At 46.7% G+C, this 5,844-nt stretch overlaps 1 pseudogene across 1 annotated transcript in view; it reads left to right on the top strand.

Moving 5' to 3' along the window:
- Positions 1-5,528, top strand: part of LOC122548068 (perforin-1 pseudogene) — a 5,847-nt pseudogene extending 319 nt beyond the window's left edge. Inside the window, exon 2 of the transcript XR_015754030.1 lies at positions 3,568-5,528. The product of XR_015754030.1 is annotated as a perforin-1 pseudogene (transcript). The remainder of the gene's footprint in view (positions 1-3,567) is intronic.
- The last annotated feature ends 316 nt before the right edge of the window (positions 5,529-5,844 follow it).

Here is a 5,844-nt window from a genome sequence, read left to right on the forward strand (position 1 = left end):
TCGAGGGGTTCAAAGTATATATATAAAGAATAACAGATCAGAAAAATGTGTTGCTGGAAAAGCGCAGCAGGTCGGGCAGCATCCAAGGAGCAGGAGAATCGACGTTTCGGGCATAAGCCCTTCTTCAGGAATGAGGAGGGTGTGCCAAGCAGGCTAAGATAAAAGGTAGGGAGGAGGGACTTGGGGGTGGGGCGATGGGAATGCGATAGGTGGAAGGAGGTTAAGGTGAGGGTGATAGGCCGGAGTGGGGGTGGGGGCGAAGAGGTCGGGAAGAAGATTGCAGGTCGAGAAAGCGGTGCTGAGTCCGAGGGTTGGGACTGAGATAAGGTGGGGTGGGGGTGGGGGGGGGGGGGCGGGGAAATGAGGAAGCTGGAGAAATCTGCATTCATATGCAGTGGTAGGATATCAAGGAGTGAATTATTGACTGGGATCTGATCGATATGTAGATCGAACTGGGATCTACATATAAACCACGACGTAGAGTGGTTTATATGTAGAATAATAAATAGCCGGGAGGGATTTAGACTGTAATCGAATCCAGAGTTTGGGATGTTTTATTTGTAGAATAACAGAAATACACGAGTGAATAAGACACTGGAATCAGATCGATGGATTTCAGATGATTTCTGTACAGAACAACAGCCACTCGAGGGTGTGTGATAGACTAGAATCTAATTGAAAGTTTCTGGGTGGTTTATATGTGGAATAAAAGTATCTTGAAGCGAGTTACAGACTGAAATATAATCGACAGGTTTAGGCTGGGTTATACATGGACATCCAGAAGGTAGTTACAGACTGGAATCTAATTGTGAGTTTTTGCGTAGTTTATACATACAATAGCGTACAACAAAGAATGAGTTCGAGGTTGGACTCGAATCGAGGTGTTCAGGGTGTTTTTATATAGAATGCAGGCATCTGGAAGTGAGTTACAGACTGGAATCTATCTACAATCCATGTCAAATAACATATTTGCTGGTGGGTGTTATTTTGTACAGAAAGCCGTTCCCTTCGATTTCTTCCATTGCGCATCTCAAATTTTATCCTTGTGACCTCTTCCTGCAAAACCCTTTTTTCCTGGTAACTATTGTCCCAATCTCTCTCACTTTGCTGAAAATCTTCTGGTGCTCTGCCACTGAACAGACTGAACCATGATCACAGCCATAAGAGAAAACCGGGAGTGAGTTGCAAACTGGAACATAATCGAGGGGTTGGGGATGGTGTACATATAGTGAGTTGCAGACTGGAACATAATCGAGGGGTTGGGGATGGTGTACATATAGTGAGTTGCAAACTGGAACATAATCGAGGGGTTGGGGATGGTGTACATATAGTGAGTTGCAGACTGGAACATAATCGAGGGGTTGGGGATGGTGTACATATAGTGAGTTGCAAACTGGAACATAATCGAGGGGTTGGGGATGGTGTACATATAGTGAGTTGCAGACTGGAACATAATCGAGGGGTTGGGGATGGTGTACATATAGTGAGTTGCAAACTGGAACATAATCGAGGGGTTGGGGATGGTGTACATATAGTGAGTTGCAGACTGGAACATAATCGAGGGGCTGGGGATGGTGTACATATAGTGAGTTGCAGACTGGAACATAATCGAGGGGCTGGGGATGGTGTACATATAGTGAGTTGCAGACTGGAACATAATCGAGGGGTTGGGGATGGTGTACATATAGTGAGTTGCAGACTGGAACATAATCGAGGGGTTGGGGATGGTGTACATATAGTGAGTTGCAGACTGGAATTCATTTGCGAGGGTGCCCTGGATCATATATAAAATGACTGAGAGAAATACAAATTGGAAACTAAACGAGCGCTTCGTGGTGGGTTACACGTAGAATTGCAGATACCAGGGAGTGAGTTGCAAAATCGAACCTAATCGAGGGGTTGCAGCTTTTTCCATATATCGAAAAAGCATTCCCGGTGATGCGTTACAGACATGAATGGAATTGACGGCTTCAGCGTAGTTTATGGAATGTTTATCATGTCAGAGAGTGAGTGACAACCTGGAATCTGATCCAAGGGTTCAGTGCGGTTTGTGCATATAATAGCAGATAACCGGGGGTGATTTGCAGATTAGAATCTAATCGAAGGCTCCAGGGTGGTTTATATAGCAATTAAAAAAGATCAGACAGAGAGGAACAGACTGGAATCTGTTCGAGGTGTTCAGGGTGGTTGAAATAGAGAATACCAGAGAGCAGGGAGTGAGTCATTACCTGGAATATTATGGATGATTTCGGAGTAGCCTATCAAACGCTCTTAAACTCTCCTGCAATGTCATATTAAGGAAACATATGTTCAACACTCACTTAAAATGCTATAATAATCTTAACAGCTCATTCATAAGTCAAATAGATCCAGCTGTCCTTCAGCAATTGTTTGGTAGAATAAAGCTCTTGCCAACTCTCTTCATATAAAAAATGTCAAAATAATCAAACAGATTGTGGGCGGCACGGTGGCACAGTGGTTAGCACTGCTGCCTCACAGCGCCAGAGACTCGGGTTCAATTCCCGCCTCAGGCGACTGACTGTGTGGAGTTTGCACGTTCTCCCCGTGTCTGCGTGGGTTTCCTCCGGGTGCTCCAGTTTCCTCCCACAGTCCAAAGATGTGCAGGTCAGGTCAATTGGCCATGCTAAATTGCCCCTAGTGTTAGGTAAGGGGTAAATGTTGGGGTATGGGTGGGTGTGGACTTGTTGGGCCGAAGGGCCTGTTTCCACACTGTAAGTAATCTAATCTAATCTAGACCTTAAACACCCATTCAAAATTGCATACCTCTGTTATGGACTACACCAGAGCCCTCAAAGCATTCTTAAACAGGCAGCTCAGACCACAACGTTGCTATTTGTTTACGTACGTGTACAGTGAAAATTACCCAGAGTAAGTCAGTTAGGTTGACTACTAGGTTTTAAAACAGACAAAAATGCATTCACAAAATTGCACAATGAAACACAAAGAATAGAAGAAAGACCCATGGAGAATTCAGTTATCAAACGAGACTTCAGCATATTTTTCCGAAAAGACACAACAGTGCCAATGTGCAAGCTTCCTTTAAAAACTAGCATGGAATGGAACATTCCATGGAACACCTGTTTGGAGGTTGAAGTTGAAGGGCATGGAAGAGAGATTTTCCACACAGCTCCACGTTGAACTTCCAACGAGTTCAAGAGTGAACTGAAACTGCTCAACTCAGCGAGCTAGAGAGCTGACCACTTCCCTTTCTTGATACAGGTCACTTGTAAAACGTGACCATCTTGGCCTGAATTCTCATCTGATTTCATGTAAATAAAAAGTCTTTTAAAATCCTTTCCATATCTGTACCAAATCAGACTGATCAGAGACTGGCCCGTTTTACTACCCCTCAGAAAAACATCAAGGACAGAGTTTTCTTGAACCAAGGAAGAGCTTTCTTTAAAAAAAAGGGACAAGCTTTGTGATACATCTATTAGCAGTTCATAAATATGCCCAGTTAAGCAAACAGAACTTCAACACACATTCAAAGTCTATACATCTATCTCGTAAATCTGTCAATTCAGATGTTTGCTTTTTCTCTTGCAGATCTGCTGTCAGACCTGTCACCGATGCCATGATGCCAGCTTGGCATTCAAACCTGGGCTGGCTCATCTTTCTCTGCTTCGCATTGAGGGGCATATTGAGTGTCTGTACCACCGAGAGTGACAGTGAGTGCAGGAATGTCAGCTTTGTGCCAGGGTCCCGCTTGGCTGGGGATGGCTATGATGTGGTGACCCTGCGGCCCAAGGGTGCCTTTGTGATCGATGTGAACACCTGGCGCTTCACCAACGGGAGCTGTACCCTCTGCGACAATGGGCATCTCAGTAACGTGCGCCAGCGACTGCCCGTCTCACTGGTGGACTGGCGTACCATGAGCTCCTGCCAGCGCTCGCTCTCCAGCCAGCTCTACCACTCAGCTGCCAAACTGTCAGAGTCTGCCACATCGGCCATCACCAACGACTGGCAAGCTGACCTGCTCATCCTACCCGAAATGAGCACGCAGGTCAACTGGGTGCTGGCTGGCTCCAAGTCGAAGCTGGTGACTTTTGGCACGACCCATTCCAAGAGGGATCGCCACAGTTTCAGCAGTCACCAGTTCCAGTGCCTCTACTACCAGTACCGGGTGAAGGAGAACCCGAAACTGGCGCCGGAGTTTGCCAATTCCATCTCCCGACTCCCTGACATCATCAACGATGACACCATATACTGGTACAGGAAGCTGGTGGCAACCTACGGCACCCATTACATCAAGGCAGTGGAGCTGGGTGGTAGCTTCAAAGACGTGACAGCTATTCCAACATGCCAAGTGGCATCTAAGGGCTACACTGCTGAAGAGGTTAAGGACTGCCTGTCAATGGAGGCCAGTGTCATGGTGGGGTTAATTGCAAGAGGCTCATTTAGTGACCAGAAGTGCCGGCAGATGGCACGTGCCATGAAGCACCATGATAATGTCTACCAGGCCTTCAGTGACCGGGAAGTGGAGTTGAAGGGGGGCCAGACCAAGCAGAGCGCTGACCTCTTGTTCAACAAGGATGGCTCAGCGTTCACTCAATGGATGGTCACCCTACCCACCCACCCAGGCATGGTGCGCTATGCCCTCGCACCTCTCCACCACCTGCTTCCCAAGAATGATCCCAGGCATAAGAACCTGAGGCGCTACATCAGCTATTACATTGCAGTTAGTGCCCTCAACCAGCAATGTGGGATGGGGACACAGTGCCCACATGGCTCTTACCGTGATCCGCATCAACCATGCACATGCATGTGCCATGAGGACAGTCACGTGGACCGGAACTGCTGTTCCAAAGAGAAGGGGCTGGGCCACCTGGTGGTCATCGTCTTAAAGGGGCAGGGTCTCTGGGCGGACTACTTCTCTGCCGCTGACAGCTTTGTAGTGGTCAAGTATGGCCAGAAGTCGAGCAGGACCTTTGTGAGCTATGACAACAACAACCCCGTGTGGAACGAGAAACTGGACCTAGGTCACGTCAATGCCGAGAGCAGTCAGAATCTGATCTTTGAGGTCTGGGATGTGGATGTCAAATATGATGATCTCCTGGGCACTTGCAAGGACAGACTGACCTCTGGTGAGTACATCATCAACTGCCCCCTCCACTATGGCTCTGTGAGCTTATTCTACAGCTTCACCTGTGGCCCTCACCTGGATGGCGAAACCTGTCAATATTATAAACCTCGCCCTGCCAACTAGCCAATCAGCAATTAACTGGGCGTTGCATTCAGCACCATCCTTCTCAATACGTTACTGCCAACCCTTTTGGAAACAACAAACCTCATTGTGTATTTTTCCTGAACCTATCTAATGATAGCACCTTTCTCAGACTGCATAATGGCTACATCATCGTGGGAGGCTCAGTGCTATTACATCGAAATACTTTGAAGGCTTTTTCCAACCATGCAAGCAGCGCCCCACATCAGGAGGTGCAACTATGCTGTTTTCTAAGCAGATTTTTTTAGTCTTATATTTTTTCAATAAATCCAACTCAACAGCATTTAACCTGTTTCTGTGATGTGGAGGTGCATGAAAAGGGGTTTGGTTCCATTGGGATTGTGTAGAGTAGAAGTGAAAAGGATATGGGTCCACTATGATTATATAGCGTAGGATTTAACAGGAAGAGGAATGAGTTAATTGGGATTGTGTAGAGTGGCAGCGAGCAGGAAGGGGAATGAGTCCATTGGGATTGCTTAGAGTCGCAGTCTAAATGAAACGAGTTTGGGCTCATTGGGATTTTGTAGAGCGGGAGTGCTTTGGAAGGGATTTCGTTCCATTAGGACTCATGTAAAGATGGATGAACAGGAAGATCTTCA

The sequence above is a fragment of the Chiloscyllium plagiosum genome, unplaced genomic scaffold (genome assembly GCF_037043375.1).
Source record: "Chiloscyllium plagiosum isolate Xiang-an unplaced genomic scaffold, Cpla_swu_hap1 HiC_scaffold_41, whole genome shotgun sequence".
In the NCBI taxonomy this organism is placed as follows: domain Eukaryota; kingdom Metazoa; phylum Chordata; class Chondrichthyes; order Orectolobiformes; family Hemiscylliidae; genus Chiloscyllium; species Chiloscyllium plagiosum.